The following is a 19,399-nucleotide window of genomic DNA, read 5'->3' as shown; positions in this document are numbered from 1 at the left end:
ATTTCTTAATGGTAGGTTAAAAAACACCTTTTTTACCCTGTCAAAAGCAGCTCTTTTCAGAGCAAGCTGTTTTGTAGCATTTTCCTTTAAATGTTATTGAGCTCTGCTGACCCCTCCCCTCTCTTCCGAGCTGCTCCCAGAGTAGGGTGGCTATATGCGCCATTCATACAGGACAAGTCCCAGCCAGGATTTTAATATTGCCTAAAACATCCAGAGCAGTTTGACCAATAACATGCAGGTATTGTACATAATCGACCAATCATGGGGCTGCGTGTGAGAAGGTGAGATCTAGAAGGAACGATAAAAGCAATGCAAATATGCACACATGTTTGTTCGTTCGATTGACATGAAGCGTCGCTGCACACAAATAAAAAAAAAAACAAAGTGTGCCACAATGCTTCAAATCAAACGAACAAACACATGAAAGTGATTCGAAAGCATAAGGAACTGTCTGCTCTGCTCTTTATAGCTCTAATGAATGTTCACAATGATCAACCTGCACAATGCAAATAGCCAAAACCTGGATATTTTAGGCATTATTAAAATCCTGGCTGGGACTTGTCCTGTATGAAAGGTAAGATGCCAGTCCAGTCTGTGCTAAAACGCTACTGTAAATCGAACTATTGTGGGAGGGGCCTGTGTGTGTGATGTCACAAAGACAGGCATCTGACATAGGCTCGATTAGGGGTAAACATTTTGGTAGATAAAAAGAAAAAAACATTGGGATTTTTAGCATTATAGGGTTTTTGTGTACACACAATTTCAGTTCAAACTACTTGTAAAAGTGCATGTAGCACCTGATGAACCCTTTAAATCCAATAACCCTATACTTTAAAGCTACTGAATTAATTTACACAGTTAAATAAAAATAGAAATGAACTGCAACGAAATTTAAAATAACAAGTCAGTTCTTTATCTTATTGATTGTTGTTTTGAGGTAGGCTTAGATGAGAAAATGTATTAATCTACAACATTATTATCTTTAACATTATTGTCTTTGTTGTTCCATTTATGCATGTGTGCTCGATAAAGATTGAATGTCATTCTCCATGTAGTAGACAGAATTTTATGCATATAGTTACAAAATTAATAGAATGTTCATTGTGTATGCTGAATAAATGAATTCAATTAGGTAGCAAAAGAAAAAAAGTTAACTCTCTGTGTCAGCTTTCCTCCTTTCCCATTCCAGCAGGAGCACCATCGACATGGGAGTAGTGTGACGTAATCACAGCCTGACAGAATATATAATTGATGCTTTGTGCTGAGACCAATACTCTCTCTCTCTCTCTCTCTTCACACTAACACCAGAGACAAAGGAAGAGATGTGAGAAAAAGAGAGATAGCACAGAGTGGAAGCTGAAAATGTTGTTTTTGCTTTGACTGCACTAAGATCTGCCTCTATTATTACCTGCCGCTTGTTATTTGTTTCTCTTTTTAGTCTCATCTACCACTACCCAATTTCTCCAAAGGGGATTGAAAGAACGCAAGTGGGTGTCGGTAAAAGACTGATTTTTCATCCCTTCTCTTGTGACTAGGACCAAGCTGACCTCCACCTCCTACTGTGCCTTTGGAATATCTTATTACTTGGATTTCTGTTTGACATTTAAGAGTATCTGAATCCAAGAGCTTGGATGTTGTTGTTGTTGTTTACTTGAGGATTTTTTCACCCCTTAAACTATCTTTTGTCACACGAGGATCATGGTTGGATGTTTGAATTTTTATAAATTTTTGCATATTAGTGAATTTTGATACATTCTTTGAAGTAAAGGCTCTGGCAACGACATGACTGATACTATTAGGAGAGTACACAGGAATCAGTAATAACCAGGATTCAGATTAGAAATAGACAGTGGTCTCTGTTGTTTAGTCTGAAAGAGAGATCAAGTTCATCTGAGGCCATGAAGAAAATCTGGTCAAAGAAAAGATTTCAGGTGAGTTTAATCATTCTATCCAGAATCATACAGTCCACAAAATATACAATTTGTCTTGTGAGATTTTTTTTTTTTTTTAATTTGGAAAATCACACTCACAATGTAGTAATGTAAAATAGGTGATTTAGTTATGAACAACACAATAACTTTTAAAGAAACAAACCTAATGTCACTGAGTAAAATGTTGTTGTTGTTTGATATCAAACAAACTTACAGCACACACACACACACACAGACATATATATATATATATATATATTGCCCCAGTTATTTGCCTTTATAATGGGTGATAAACAATACAATTCCTCATGCACCGTGACAACTAAATTACCCAGTTGCCTTGGTAGCAATGTAGGAGTGCATTTGAAATGCTGCAAACCAGCATGATAATTGACAAAGGAAGGGAAATAAGCATACGTCTTCATATATATGAATTGCGTTTCATTTCTGTGTCAGTCCTGTGTCACCATGATATATTCTTGAATAGCTGTTGAATGAAACCCAAATTATTTATACCACTATCATAACCATATGAATGCAACAAACAGGCTAAGAAAGAATCTATTTAAAATGTTCCAAAATTAACGAACAGACTTTTGTGTATTTTATTTGTCTTTCCAGAGAGCTGGACATTCTAGCTGGACGTTTGGGAGATTCACTCATGGTGTGTTTTGCTTACAACAAATCTGTAAAATGTCCAAAATGGCAAACATGTTGGTAGAAAATACAACAACTAAAGAGTGTGCACAACCTTAGGATATGTTTTGCAAAATAATCATAGCGTACATGATTAAAAAGGTTTAGAAATAGCTGTTAAGATAATACATTTATATCTATAGATTTTTAAATGTAAACATCAGAAATTGTTGGGTTTCCATAAGAAAGGAGTGCAATGCTGATTGTAGCTGTACAATAATAAAATTTTTAATTTTGCCTGTAATTATACAATTGTGTTCATGTTTGTGTGTTATATATATGCTCCCACACAAGTGCATGTCTGCAGACATTGGTTTCTATAGTAACAGTCTTCTCTTGTCCACCTCTGCATGCTGCCGTTATGGAAGTGAAGTTTTTCACTTGTGCAGGAAGGAAAGCAATGGTAATTGTTATCCATTTCTGTGATCCTTACCTTCCATTACTGGACTCTTGGATTGGTTAGCATTTGCAAACATGCGTTATTATATTAGTTTTACTCCAGAGCTCTAGTTTCAGTTTGATTTATTTTCTTTTAACTTAAATTCTACATTATTTGTTACAGGGAGAGTAAGGCTTGTAATGCAGCATTATTTTCTTTCTTTGTTTCTTTAATGCCAGTTAATGTGGATTCCTATCATTTCAATCCATAGGGAGATTTTATCTGAAACTGCCATGATATATCCAGGAAAAGAAAATTACAGTATGAAAGTATTTGTTTAGTTATGAAAGTTACGAAACAATGTAAGCCTAATTAATTTATAAGTTATACATCATTCAGAGTTTTGAACTCGGGGCCAGTTGTATTAGTTGGTCTGAACATAGTCTGACCAACTAGCAGTTAGCCAAGGGTTAATGAGTCTCATTTATTTATTTATTATTTAAGTTATACCAATACATTTTTAAATGCAACTGACTTTAAAACATTATGACCAGTTTTAAAGAAGAAGAAGAAAAACATCCCTAACTCGTAAGACTAGTTCTAGCCTTTTAGGCAACTGGCCAGTTGTTTACTATAAAAAAATATTTTAGTGACAGTAATTTATTAATGTGTGCTGGGAATTGTGAAAACTGGAACTTTAATAAATAATTGCCTTAGATTTATCCATAAGAACCAATTCCTTTAAGGTAGTCCTGAAAGAGTTCCACTAAATAACATCCCTCATGGCTTTTAATTCAAAAGTGTGTGAATTCTCATATGTTTAATTACATTTTTTATTATTATTTATTATTATTATTATTTTCTTACATTTTTTACTAAAAATTTTACTCAAAATATATGCGATGAGACAAAATACTATAGAGCTCATTATAATCAGTGATGCTCCCTACACTGGATACGGTGCGGCGATACACGACAAGTCCCCGACAGAAAACTTCTCCCGCGTTTTATTTATGTCATATTGACACAAATTTCAAATGATTTTCAATGGTCGCTTTGTTGCGTCCAGTGTAGACAGACTTTAGCTGTTGCAGCTCGGCGTGACAACTGTCGAGTCTGGTGTAGACACGTTGTAAGTTTTGCATAACTTTTCTAAAATTATTTATTTCAGAAATGTATTGCAGCTAAATCATTGAGAGAAATGTCAATGTTATTTTTGTAAAAAATCATACCAATACATTTCAACAAGCCTCGACTACTCCCTCTTTAGACTCAAACAGTACAGAGGATGAAACTGAAGAGCCTCAGGTCTCCATGGAGATGAAGGAACAGTATATGCCTTCCCAGGGGGAAGCAATAAAGAATCAACCCACTGGTAAGAACATAGTGAGTGAGTACTTGTGATTGTTAAGCCTTCCAACAAAGCTCAGAATTCATAAAGGTATTAGAATTAATCCATCCATCAAACTAACCAATTGAAAAAAGCTTTAGATTATTATAATATTCCATTAACAGAACATGTTTTTTTGTGTGTTTGTGTTTTTTTTAAGGCCGGGGGAGGGCAATGCTTTTCCATATCCCAGGTGATGGTCCAGTAGTAGAGAGAGAGATGCAAGCTCTGGGCTCTAGAGCTCCTGGTCTTCAGGATCCCTTGTCACCTGGCAGGCAAGCAAATGCTGGGTGTGTTGAGAGCCCTCCAGCCAGACACCTGGGGATTGAAGCTCTTGTGCGGGCCTCACAAATAAGTGTGTACTATGTGGCACTGGGGTCAGAGGAGAGTATGTCAATAGCCAGTGACTACTATGGCAGTGTTTTGAGCCTCTATCGAAGAAGGACCTTTTCCATTTATAGTGTTCAATAATGAGCGCTGGCACACTGGATATGAAAAGGTATAACGTAACTTGAATCGAGGTGGGACAAATCAAATTTAGATTACAGCTCTAATGGAACATTTTAAAAATAGTTTGCATTACTTTATTCTTCATTTATCGTGGCCTATTTATCTCAACCATGTCATGTTATTTATGTTTCCTTGATTCCTACTTTCCCGTGGCTCCACTTGCATAGTTTTTTGTTTATGTTTTTTTTTTCTTACAAACTATTTTGCATGCCATTGCATTTGTATGCTAATTGCAGTCTTTTTTGTTTATTAATCTCCAGCAGTGCTTTACATCTTTCAACATGGCATGTGTTTCAGTGCATGTTTTATTGTATAACTATGACATTTTACTTTCTTTCACTCAAAATGCACTAGTAACAAAATATCCACACAATTTATTTATTTTTATTTTTTTTTGACACAGATTTGCCATTTTAATATTTTTATTTTCTGTCATAATGCAACATTTTCAACAGTCACCCTTATTTCAGGAGCTAGTTTGACTTTATGACAGGGAAACATTTCCATTTGTTCAAACCAAGCCATTCCAAAAAGCGAGTGATGTTGAGCCAACAACAGATCCAACAAAAAACAGGCATTAATGGAGCTGAGCTACCTTTTGAAATCTCAAAAATCTCATATTCATGTCAAAGCAGTGGTTCCAAAGATAAATTCTCACTCCAACCCCAAAAAGCGTCACAGGCAAGTTCCAAAATATTTGATAAAGTGAGAGCTTTTGATGAATAAAAACACAGCAGTAACATACCAAAGTTGTCTTCTTCAAGACTATCATGGGATCTGAATCGAACATCATCCTGCAATTCTGAGGATAGTACAAGTAAATCAGGGAAGCCCCAAGACAACTTCAAGAGTGATGTAACACCCAAGAGGTCTTTCTTCAAACAGAAGGCATCCTCTCTGTAGGAACAGTCAACCCATGTATAGAAACAGTTTCAGAATAAACTCTCAATAGAGCTTAACCGAATAAAAAAATATTTGAACATCAATAAAGCATTTTTAGTGGAACAGCGCACCCAGACTGGCAAGCAGTCCACTGGAAACACTTATTTCCAGTTATTTCCAGCCCAGGTAATTCTGAAGGTTGAAGACACTACTAATTCAAAAGATTTACCATAATCAAAAGAAGGATGATCAACATTTCCAAAGGAGGAATCACCACAACTACAGAGAAAGAAATTGGCAGATGAATCAAAACAACCTGAAAGAAAATCACCTTTTGATATTACGGGAAACCAGTGGAAGAAAAATTTCTAAGCCCAGGTGGTTGTTAGACACGCAATTCTTCAATGAAAAGGTCATGTTCAGTAAAACACCAGAACAGTGTTCACCTAAGATGCCAAGGACAAGAATGTTCAGCAAATTCCCCAAATCACCTGTAGAAATATCACTTGCTCAACCCATAATTCAAGGGGGGTTAGTGCAAGCAACCCTAAAACCTCCAAGGTTGTTTGGTTCAGTTTCCGTGCTCCCAAAGTCATTAAAGAAAACAGAGGAGGAAAAAAAGACTCATCACTTATTGCGAAAAAGACCATACCTACTATTGTGGTTGAAAATAAGCCTGTTGGTGAAGAGGCAGATAAAACAAAGTGTTGTCAAAAAGAAGTTGAGAAATATGAAGGAAAAACAACTAGAAGAAACAGAGGTAAACCTTCTTTCAGTAAGCCACTATTTTTAATTGAATTGGATGAACATTCCTAAATAAAATTGTACATATTCAAAACAGGTTTGGAGCAATCAACATCATTTGTGACATAATGCTGGACACCACAAAAAAAATTTGACTTATTCCTCATTTCTTTAAAAAAAGGTTACACTGAGCTAATTTTCGGTGCAATGGAAGTTAATGGGGGCAATTTTGGAGGTCTGAAAAGTGGACATTCAAAGCTTATATTTTTTACAAGCGCTTACATTAATTGTTCTGTGGAAGTTGTGTTTTATTTGTCAGATAATCAATATTAGTATTTAATATAATATTATATATAATATTTTTTTTGCTGTTGTGTCTTTGAATTCTAGCTTAAAAAAAATAGTAGTGTGGCTATATTATTGAAACTGTACCTTAGTGCCATAATTCCTGAGTCTCATTGATTTCCATAGTAAATTACTCACAGTAACCTTATTTTTTTATTTTTTTATTTTTTTATTTTTATAAAGATAATGAGGAACTACTGGAAATGTTTGTGGTAATCAGCATGCCACAAATGCCATCTATTGATCTTAACTTGAACACAGAATGCTCCTTCAAAACTCAAAGATCAGACACATCTTTGAAGCCAATTTAACTGCATTACTGCTAAGTCTGCCATAATGGAGCAACTTATTAAAATGATTAGTTGTTTGCAGCATAACGTTTAAATTTAGATCACATACAGTTATTTGTAACCAGAGTCAGAGACATTGTGGGGTTGTAATGAGTTCATGATATAGTATTTTACCTTAATGTCACTTGGTCTCTCTGTAACAATCGTTGCCTGATCCTTCTAGAAGACCAGTCAGATGCCACTTAAGAATGCTGTGGTAGCTGCTCGATCAGAGGTAATGCTTCAGTATGTCAACAAGGGAAAACCTGTTCCCAGAGGTAAGATCTCAGACCTAATATACAGTTTTATATAAATGCTTGTTATGTAGCTCCTTAAATTATTTTATGATCATCCTTATGGTATCTTCTCATGTAGGACTAATACTATTGCAAGTAGTGGATACACTTTCTGTAAATTACGTATATCATAACATGGTTTGAAATTAACCCCAACCAAATGAAGGTAAAATCAATTATGGTGGGTAATTCTGTCAACTCACTAGCCAATCTTGACGGGTTATGATTCATTAAACTGTAGAACTACAGCAGACAGACCATCTCTATAAGATCGACACTGGGTTCAATTTGTGAAACACTTTCAGGAAAGTTCATGTAAAATCTGTGCAGATTCAGTGGAAATACTCAGAAATAAGTCATGGTGTAAATATCATCAGATTTGTGCTGCATCTGCGCAGATCTGTTAACATGAACATGACCATCTTTAGCAACAAATGACTCACTCTACTGTTTGATTTGTGCCTTGTAAGAAGAGTTTCATAATAATAATACAATTTAACATTGAAACGTTTATAATTAACCTAGGGAGTATCAGCATAAAATATTATCTGTTCATCTTATATTAATTTAAAGTTAATTTAACCATTTAATTCAACTAACATTATTAAGTATCACTATAGACCAGCAATAAATATTTAAATTTATATTGCATGATAATGGCAATATAAACACATTACAGTCATGTATGGCAATTATCGCAATTTAACTTAGCAAAAGTGTGTATAATTTTATCGACTTCTCTGAACCAACCTAATAGTGATACATTACTGTCTAGCAATACTAAAACTACTCCTCTAAAGTGTGTATAAAATAGAATTACCCCTCTTTAAAATAATCACATTTTGTTGCTTTGCAGCCTGAAATGAAGACAGATATACAATAGTTTTTGTTTTATACTGCTGTATTTACTCCATATCCAAACTATAACATCCCATTGAAAAACAGAATCAGGCAGCATTTTTGCACGAAGGCACCTCATGAAACTGATTTTGAACAGGCATCTGAGGCAGTGTGACAGATTAATGATCTACAACAAAATAGAATGAGTTTTGGTGATAACTAAACTTATATTCAATCAGTAAATTAACATCAAAAGTGCAAAAAGTTAGTCAGTGATATACATTTACACACAAACTGACCACCAAAAGCAACTTTTAGATGCCATCTTTATTTCTTAGTTCAACCGTCACAGAACGGAATGCACAGGATTGTAGGATATTTAAGGCAGCGAAGGATATATCTGTGCTGCATTCAAAAATAGATCAGATGAAGGTATCTCATGAGACAGGAACTGAAGCTAACTTTAGACTCAAAGTGACATGACATACAGCCAAGTATGGTGACCCATACTCAGAATTTGTGCATTTAACTCATCCAAAGTGCACACACACACACACACACAGCAGTGAACAGCCATTTATGATGTAGTGACGGGGAAGTAGTTGGTGGTTCAGTGCCTTGCTCAAGGGCACCTCAGTCATGGTATTACCAGCCCAAGACTTGAACCTACAACCTTAGGGTTAAGATTCAAACTCTTTAACCACTAGGCCACAACTTCCAATTCAGGTGTGCCTTGATGCCTTCCTTCCTTGGAATGCATCCTCCAAAGGCAGCATTTTAGAACTTTTGGATGCAGCATTGGAGAAGGATCACCCATCTCCTAAAAATGACTTGTAAACTTATTCAAGTGTAGCTAATCACCTTTCAATGGCACACAAAGCTGTGGTCATTTTGATTAGCTCAGCATGAAAAGAGCTTTCCTGGAGCATTTTTCTAGAACAGTCCTTGGTAACTTATGCAAATAATCAGCTATGGGTGATAAGGCAATGTTAAAAGATCAAATCAAGGGATGGATAAAAAAAAGGCAAAGGCGTTATCAATGCCTAGAAGCAAAGTGAAATCTATTATTAAGCAGTGGAAGGTATTTGTTACAACACAGTCCCTCCCTGGATAAGGATGTCACTCCAAACTGGATGAAAGAGCCAGGGGGAATCTGGTCTAAGAAACCTACAGCAAATCTGAAGCAGTTGCAGGAAGTTATGACAGAGTGGTCATTGTGTGCATCTAACAACAATATCACACATTCTCCAAAAATCTGGCTTTTATGGGAGGGTTTCAAGAAAAAAGCCACTCCTCAAGAAAGGTCACATGCAGTCATGACTGAACTTTGCCAAAACAAACCTTGAATATTCTGAGGCCACATGAGACTAAAATGTAATTATTTGGCCTCCACACTAAACGATCCAAATTCCTCCAGTAACATGAAGGTTGTAATATCCTGTTATGGGGGTGTTTCTCTGCAGCAGGGACTGGAGCACTTTTTTGGGGGGTTAGAGAGTTGGACTTGCAATCAGAGGTTTGTGACTTCGAGGTTTATTATTATTATTATTATAGATGGGGGAGTGAATGTACAGTGCTCTCTCCACTTTCAATACCACGACTGAGGTGCCCTTGAGCAAGGCACCGAACCCCCAAATGCTCCCCGGGCGCTGCAGCATAAATGACTGCCCAATGCTGCGGGAGTGTGTGTTCACTGCTGTGTGTGTGCACTTTGGATGGGTTAAACGCAGAGCACAAATTCTGAGTATGGGTCACCATACTTGGCAGATGTCACATCACTTTCACTTTTTTTCACTTTTTCAGGAAAGAAGGAAAATGGATGGGGCAAAATGCCATCAAATTCTTGCAGAAACTCTGCTGCCCTCTGCCAGAAAGTTGTCAATGGGAAGAGGGTTTACCTTCCAACATGGCATTGACCCAAAGCACACAGCAAAACTGACACACAGTGGTTAAAGGAGAAAAAGGTGAATGTCCTTGCATGGCCTAGTCAGAGCCCAGACTTAGATCCCAATGAAAATCTGTAAAATGACTTGAAGACTGCAGTCCACAAATGGTTACCGTCAAATTTAACTGAACTTGAGTAATTCAGCAAAGAAGAGTGGGCAAATATTGCAAAGTTAATAGAAACATATCCCAGCAGACTGAAGGATATAATTAAAGCAAAAGGTGCTTCAAGAAAATACTCACACAAGGGGGTGATCCTTTTTTCAACTCAGTGATTCAGTTTATTTATTTATTTTTATTTTTTATTTATTATTTATGTTGGTGTTATATCTTTGACTCAGATATTATAAATTGCACTGAGTAAATATAGCTGGATAAAACAAAAACTATTTTCGCCTTCATTTCAAGCTGCAAAACAACAAAATGTGGCGGAGATAGAATTATTTTCTATACCCACTGTAAGTACTGTACTTCTGTTATCTTTGGCAAGTGGAGAAGTTTCCTTTTTAGGTCACAAAATACACAACACATTTATAATCCCCCTTGTTCCTTCACATAGTTGCAGCTTTGTTTTTCTTGTATTGTGTAAGATTGTTGTATTTAACTACCTTTCAAATAAACCACTGATGAATTAAAGTTTAGATAAATCCCAGGATGTTTTTCTTCAGATCTAGTTTGATAACTAATTTATGCATGGAATTTAACCGGATACTTTGTGCAAGTGATAACGCTGTAGCGAATAACATAACTCAAATAGGAGCACAATTATCGCTGTATTATTTTGGAACACAACAACACATGAAAGCAAGCTTGACAGCTAGAACTGTCTGTTCTCATACTTGCACTGAGTATGTTTCAGACTTACAGTGACAGAAAAACACCTCACTGGCATTTCCTGTGATCCACAAATAAATGAATCTGTGTCTTTCAGCTTTTCACAGAAAAGGCATTGGCATTTAACTTTAGATATTGCTTGTACTGAGAAAACATAATAGAGCAACATCAAGCATGTAGTTAATGTCATGGGAAACCAGATCCAAAGTATATGAAAGTATCAGCAAATCTACCAGACAAGAACTTTATAACAATGGAAGGGTTGAGGATATATTTCTTTGAAAAAAAATAATAATAATAAAAAACAGTGAGCATAACAGCTGAAGCAAGACATATTTAAATTTTTAGATAACTGCCATGACCAGTTTAACCTATCAGAAATTATATGACACCTTTAAACAAATAAACAAATAAAGATTAAAGGAATCTTTATGGAATTTTCCATTAAGCCACAGCATTTAATCTGTGCTGGGGGGACTGCCTTTCATACTGTAAGTGGAAAAACTTTGATTGGAGCATGGAAGCAAGTTAAATCTATTATCTCCCACGCTGTGGTCAGTTAGAAATCTCACTCAGAGCCATCTGTGTTTGTTCATTGGCCAAGATTCACTGCAGATTTTCTCTTCTTTTGCCAAGCATGACACTGTCATGATAACCCTTGTGTGTTGTTCATATTTTTGTTACTCAGCCAGTGTTCGTGGGTCTGGTACAGTGAGTGGTCATTGAAAATTTGTTCTGATATATTTTCTTCACAGAAAATGATCCAAGGCCAATGAGTCTGAGTTTGAAAAAAAACATTATACTTTTCATTATTTTTATTTTGATAAAAGTGAAAACTGGTCTCATAGAACTGAATAACATACAAGGGTTAATGTTAGGAAATAAAATAAAACCCAAGTCGGTGGAATCAAATTACTGGCATTTAGTAACATCTTTTATTGTGCTAATGTCGATGGCAAATTCATGGCTTGAAATAATGGCTGCTTAAAAGAATTGTTTTTGTTAGTAGGGGACCACATAATGTGATCAGACAGCCCTTCACAACAACAATTTGAATAAATAGTTTAACTACACTATGCGTCTAAAATTATTATATACATAAAACTATACATTTCAGGTATAGTATACATTTCTTACTATTAGGAAGCTCTGAACTGCAATGTGAAAAAAATCCTGGTTTTGGTATCATCTGAAATCAATTTTTTTTTCTTCTGGTTAGTACAAACACAGTACAAAGAAAATTGTGCAAATCATAATCAAAATGCATCATGGAATCTGATGTTATACTGTATGACAAATAGGCCTTTAGGAAAGTCTAATTGTCTAGTTACATTATTGAAGACCAACATTTTTTTTTTCAACAAAATATTTCATGCCTCTCTCTCTCTCTCTATCTCGCTCTCTCTCTCTCTCTCTCTCTCACACACACACACACACACACACACACACACACACACACACACACACACACACACACACACACAAACCCTTTATTTTATTTGGGCTTCTGTAGCAATGCCCCCATTTTGCTTTACAGCAAGTATTTGAGCTGGCATGGTCTCCACGTAAACTTATGATTTAAGTTATTAGAAGGTTTTACAGTGTTTACACTGATGGAGTGAAGAGAACATGGAAATAAGTTCAAGAAATGTGTTGTTTCTGCTCATTTTAACCAAATAAAGCATTAAAAATCTTTTTTTCAAGTGTAATGTAAAAAACTGAAATTTCTAGAATGTAAATCAGATTAAATGTCATCTATCCCTCATTTTTTTATTTACATTTTTCACAAATTGTACAAAGAAGCTAACAAAAGGTTTCTTACATTTTAATTAGTGATTCCTTTTAATTCTATAGTGCGAAGTAATTCATTTTAAAAAACAAAAAAAATGTTAATGTCTTGGTTCAAATTAAATCAGTGTCTCAGACTTCTGAACCCCACTGTATTTTTATTTTATTTTATTTTATTTTTTGCAATTCTATATTGAACTAATTTATGAACTTTGGATGGTATAATAACTTATAACTGTTCTTTTTTGCCATTCAGTTTCTGCTGAGTCATCTCTGACAATTGCCAGACCAATGCAGGATGTAAAGGTCAAGGCAGGAGAGATAGCTATATTTGAATGTTTTCAAACTGGTCCACAGGCTGTGGATGTTGATTGGCTGGCTAATTGGAAGTTTATACACCCCGCACTATTTCATTGTAAGATGCAATTTACCTTCTGTTAAAATCTGTGCAAGATGACAACAGTGGAAGCTATACTTGTAAAATCAGTTCAGCAAAAGGTAAGAGTCCTATAACAACATTCCAAATTGAGCATAGCTCTTACATCATTTATGCATTAACATCGAGTTGCCTATTCTTTAATGTTATGTTAATCTTGTTTCTTAGTAATGCTTATTTGTTTGCAATTACATCATTTTCTCAAATGCTAACACACTGATTCATTTGGCCCAATTTTCAAAACCATTAAAGACTCGTTTCTCAAAATGTTTAACACATTTCTCCTGTTTGTACACACGGGCCAATTTGCAAAAGGCTAAAAATAAAAAAAGCAAAGAAAAGCTCTTCTGAACTCTATATAAAGGAGTCACTACCAGGCATATCTACTTGCATGTAAAAAGACAACCTCTTCTTAACAATGTCTAATAAAAAAACACCCCCCCCCCCCCCCCCAAAAAAAAAATTCAATTGTTACCTTTCTTTACCCCTTTTCTGTATTGATTGTTATTATTCACTATTCAGGTCATGGTTACAGAAAATGCATTCAGTGTATGTGTGTGTGTGTATGTATGTTTGTGTGTGTGTTTAAAACCATGTAAAAAAAATGTAGCTATGGGATGTAGTGTGTCAGATGGTTCAGACTCAATGGACAAACTAGTAATAGTGGGTTTTCCATCCAAATGTAGGCAAAACTATATATCAGCTTATCCCTAAAAGTTCCAAACAAGTCACATTTCTATCACTTTTGATATAGAAGCTTTATAACAAATACATTTTTTATAGCAGAAATTATGAAATATAATTAAGAGTATCAGTGTCTCTAAAAGGCAGCTTTAGTAAAATGTTTACCTTTTCCCCTGATTTTCTCTAATTTTCAATGTCCTTTTTCATTTCATGTCCTGCTTCACTTATGTGCATTGTTCAACAACAAGCTCTAGGCTTAGGCCAACTCATTGACTGAGGTACTGAGAAGAATTGTACTTGAATTCTGTCTCTACTCACATCAGAGAAATGTGGAGATATCTGTTACTTTCTTATGACATATTTATTAATTCTGTCCCTGATTACACATGTATCTACTGCTATTCTGCACTTTTAATGAATGAAATGGTCATGCCTATAGTCTTACTTCAGCACAGCGGGCAAAAGCAAACCCACATAAATCTTTTGTCTTGCAAAATGCTGGCTGTGTCATTTCTTGATTTTTGCACATTGCATGTAGACTTGATAAAATAATTTATTATCATTATTTTAATTGTTTTTATATCACAGGACAGTACTTGCAAAAAGCTCCAGTCATTCAGGACAAGCCTGATATTGTTTATGAACCAGCCTGTCACCATCACAATAAAACTTAATCATGTCTAATCAAACTCATGGAAAAGGTTAGTGACAAATACAAACCAAACATTCAAAATGCAGTATAAATTGTGTATTACATTAACATAATATTAAGTAAGCCATTGTTTACTAGAAGTGGTGCTTCTCAACAAACCTGATGTATTAGAGATGACCATGCCTGATGATGACCAGGATATTTCAGTATATTTTAGTGCCCCCTTCATTTGAGACCATCATGGAGGACTTGGATGTGTGGGGAAAACATGTATTTTTGCTACGGTTGTAGACAGAAAACCTGACCCTATTATCCTCTGATACAAGGTCAGTTTGCACTATTGACTATTACGCCAACTGAAATGTCACTGAACATTTTTTCTGTCCTTAGTGATTCCGTGCTATATGACTTTCAGGATAATATCCTTCTGTCACAGAGCAGTCATTTTACCTTTGTGTATAATGACAGAGAGTGCTCGCTTGTGATTCTTAATGCCAGAAGCAGATCTAGAGAGTAATTCACCAAGAAAACACTAGCTATGTATGTTTAAATTAGCAGTGTTATGTCACTTACATATACATGTCTGATGAATGTCTCCATTTAGATAGCAAAGTAAATGTGTGTAGGTGTACTCACAATTTCACAGCCAAAAATGTGGACGAGGAGGAAGATCAAATGGAAGATGAAGGCACAATTCTACGGTGGACGCATAGGATGACTGATTAATGTGACATACACAAACAGATTGGCAGGTCAGACACCATACAAGAAGGACACTCCTGTTTATAATTCCTTTATTCCGCCACTGGGTGATATAGTCTAGTATGGTCAAGTTTTTATAGATTGTTCAGTTTTTTAGAACACTTTTTAGAACACTTAATTCAGTGTTCTCAGATGACTCTAGTTTTCTCTTCCAGATTTTGTTACTCTGAAGATGATGTAGTTGGCTTTGTTGTCCAGATTCTTCAGTGGTTAGAATATCTCCACAGCTGCCGGATTCTTCATCTTGACATTAATCCAGACAACTTCATGGTCACCAACCTCAACCTCAACCTCAATTCATGTCATAGATTTTGGCAGTGCTGAAAGTTTTAATCCTCTCTGCCTCCAACCATACAGCAGAGAACTCGGGACTCTGGAGTACAAGGGTATGTGCAACATAAAATTATTATCCTGTAACGGTTCTCTACATAATGATATAAAATATCTATCCTACATGGTTAACATTAATTACCTTTTTCCTGCCTTCTTCAAGCTCCAGAATTGTTGAAAGGTGATCTAGTAGGACCCCTAAGCTGACATTGAGTTCATTCCTATATTATGTAAGTCCAGTCTATAAAGGACTTCAAGTTGGCATGAAACTTGATGCAACCGAAATTTTATTGTGGTTTATTTTTGACAGAAGTGGTAACATGCAATAGAAATATAAACACTGTTCACCTTGGTATAAATACATAAAAAAATGTTTTTAAACTTTTCAATTTTAGATTATTACACAACAATGTAAGCATTCCTTCTTGAGAAATATTTAACCTTTCAAAAGGCAAAAATATTTTCCTTTAAAAGAACAGTATTCATTAATTGGAGTCTAATTTCACGTTCCTTTGTTTACTGTAGACTCAGCGTTAGGCTTCCTTTCCGAGACAAATACCCAAATCTGACAGAGACCAAAATCCATGCCACAAAGTTTGATTCAACTAAGCTCTACCCAAAGGTGTCCCAAAGTGCCTCCACATTTTTTGAGAAGATATTAAATGGCTATCCATGGTGAGTATTTATTAAACAACCTGGAGGCAGTTGCAACTTATGTTAACACTTATTCCTTAAATACAAGGGTTTTCAAACCCTTTCTGGAGCCTCCACAGCATTGCACAGGTTTAATCAGGGGTAGCTCTTGGAGGTTGACTTTGTTTAGAGTTTAATTACAACCATATTCAAACACACCTAAACCATTAGTCAAGGTCTTCCAGATTACTCTAAACTTGGTGTGTGATGTTGTTAAACTCTGCAGGACTTTAGGTGCAGCAATGGATACCCCTCTGTGACTCTACCATTTTAGAAAGCGTAACAATCATCTAGGATCACGGTTGAGTCAAAAACCAGCAGTTACGATTCTCACCTTCCACCATCAGCTTGGCAGTGGATGTGTGTCCCCAACCTCAAATCTTATTATAGCCTTGATGCCACAGAATCATTTTCAGAAAAAATCCTGAAGACAGAACAAAAAGAGTAAATGTAGTAGATATTCCAATAACCTGACTGATTTTCTGGACCTTTTCCTCAGGTGTTGACCCACCATTAAGGACTGCCTCAATCATTCATGGCTTCATAACTCTAAATCTAAAGAAGCTGGGTCGACAGACCTTGACTTTCACTACTACACAGCTCAAGGAATTCCAGGAGGAGCATCAGCGAAGATGTGCAGAGACGACTACTAAACACAAGGTCCTCCTAAGAGTCTACCAGAGTGGGTCTTCATCCCCAGCCTCACTGACTAAGCCTAGCTCAACAATTGAAGAATAAAAAAATATGGACTTTGAACAGGATATGGTAATGAATTTCTTCAGAGCTGGAAAATCTTTGGAAATTATACCCAGAGGTTTCCTTGATGACACCCATAATAAGAGTAATATTAGAACAAAATAGACTATATTTAAAAAAATAAAATAAATGTAATATATGTCAATGGTGTTGATCATAATTGGTTGATAGCTTGGTGATGGACATTAAATAAGGTTTCAATACTGGATTCAGTTAACTTTGGATCGGTAATTATACCCGAATGTATGTTTTTTTAAAGCATTGTCATTTAGTTTTTTATGTACAATAGTTTGCTACATGTGATGCATTGATTTGGACTTAAATTTGAACTGAGAATCAATTTAAGAATTACAGAAACAGGTAATAAGGCCTGTCCATGAAGAAGAATACAGTAATACTGTTTTCTGCATTTCATAAAAACATTGTTTTCTTTGAGAATTCTTAAAATACACAAACTTATCTGCAGTGTAAAATGCTGATTTGTCAGTGTTTTAAATATATAGAGTGTAAACAACTAATTAAGCTTTATTAAAGTTTAGACACATTATTCAGTGGCGTTCCAACACTGTCAATACATTCAGTTTTATTATAGATTTTTTTTTTAAAAAAAATTAAAATACAGCAGGTAAGGGTAACATATATATTTACTAAATGTATTTCTGATTCATGTGAGATACTTTCATTTCTAATAAATTCTTATTTAAGCAGAATTCAAAATAAAACTAATTAAAAACACACAATTGACATTTTTTTTACAGATGGGCATCTTCTGACTTTTATTTTACTTTATTTTTTTTACTTTTTTTACAGGACATCATGTTTACAGCTATAAGAACATTAGTACCCTGAAAATGGTTTCATATGACATTACTGCAATTACATTTTTCATCTATAAAATAGAACATTCTGTCAGTCTATTCTGTAAAATATTAAAGATTACAAATACTATAAAAAACAAATCAGTCCACATAACATTCAACTTTCTCTTCTTTATCAACATTAATGAGTGAGTTTTATTACATTAATGGTTTTGCTGCAAAAAAAATAATAAATAAAAATAAAATATTATATTGCAGCCATTTGCTAAAATCATCTAAAATAATTTGCTAAAATCATTCATACAGGAGTTCTTTTTTTCCCCTCATTAATGTAAACACACCACCCCATATTGACAGAAAAACACAATTGTTGACCTTTTTGCACATTTATTAAAAAAAGAAAAACTAAAATATCACATGGTCCTAAGTATTCAGACCCTTTGCTGAGACACTCATATTTGTCCTGTGACTATGTCACAATTATAAAGGCCTGAGTCACTGATGCTGCATTCCAAGATCTGTAGACAGCATTTACATCAAATGGAATAAATACTCAAAGTCTTACTGGATTTCAGCTCCAACCCATTCTGCCAATCGATCCATCAAAAGAAAACAGCTCAGTGAGAAAGAATGAAAACATATTTAGGAAGGCACTGTGCATGTGCATTTTTTAGGAGAACCTTTAGCTATCTGACTGTCACATTTGGGCTAGTCAACTCACACTCCAAAATGCAGATTCCTCCTCAAGCCTGACATTGGATCGCTTCTTAATGATCGTCACTGGTGTTTCTAAGAATTTAATTTACAATGTTTGTTATTTTTGCTAACTATGTGAAAAAAATTATATATTAAGATGCCCTAAACTTGGAAGTATACTATGAGGCCTAGTTTTAGTTTTGTTAGTATTAGTTATATACTGTCACGGGGTGAAGAATCACTCGACAAGAGGTGCGTAAATTAAATGCCCCGGAGTGTGGATTCATTACGAAGTGTAGGGTGCCTGGTGAAGTGTCCTAATCTGCTTTCTGGTGGCTGGTGCTTCCCGTGTGCTCTCCGTGCTCTTCGGTGCCAACCAAGGTGAAAGTGGGTGTCCTGACGTGCTCCAAAGTGTGTGGGCTGTCGGTCACTCGCTGCTTTCTGCAAAGAAATTAGAGAGGGATTAGACCAGCGTTGCATTCGGTTCGAGACCATCTTCTGAGTGCAGCATGTGCTCCTTTTGAGTGTGCTGGCTGATGGGGAGCAGCTGTGACCGATCAGCCGGTGACGAGGACGTGCAGGTGTTTTGCTTTGGTTTCCAGGGCGACGCTGATTCCTCTGGGAGTGCTCGTCACATTCCCCCCCTTAAGCGTCGTTCTGGTCC

At 35.6% G+C, this 19,399-nt stretch overlaps 1 long non-coding RNA gene across 14 annotated transcripts; it reads left to right on the top strand.

Annotated features, from left to right (window-relative positions):
- Positions 1 to 1,266: 1,266 nt before the first annotated feature.
- On the top strand, positions 1,267 to 17,806 carry LOC113049912 (uncharacterized). Of its 14 annotated transcripts, XR_003276667.1 has the most exons (12): positions 1,267 to 1,931; positions 2,553 to 2,595; positions 3,001 to 3,030; positions 4,277 to 4,381; positions 4,557 to 6,548; positions 7,391 to 7,484; positions 13,165 to 13,406; positions 14,277 to 14,306; positions 14,617 to 15,828; positions 15,936 to 16,002; positions 16,298 to 16,447; positions 16,965 to 17,804. It is a non-coding gene; the product is annotated as an uncharacterized LOC113049912 (long non-coding RNA). The 14 variants fall into 14 exon arrangements; XR_003276671.1 differs by having other exon boundaries at positions 13,165 to 15,006; positions 15,327 to 15,828; positions 16,965 to 17,806; XR_003276670.1 differs by having other exon boundaries at positions 13,165 to 15,006; positions 15,307 to 15,828; positions 16,965 to 17,806.
- Positions 17,807 to 19,399: the final 1,593 nt, after the last annotated feature.

Source organism: Carassius auratus, chromosome 30 (assembly GCF_003368295.1).
Source record: "Carassius auratus strain Wakin chromosome 30, ASM336829v1, whole genome shotgun sequence".
NCBI classification, from domain to species: domain Eukaryota; kingdom Metazoa; phylum Chordata; class Actinopteri; order Cypriniformes; family Cyprinidae; genus Carassius; species Carassius auratus.
This window is presented reverse-complemented; position numbering and strand designations above follow the sequence as displayed.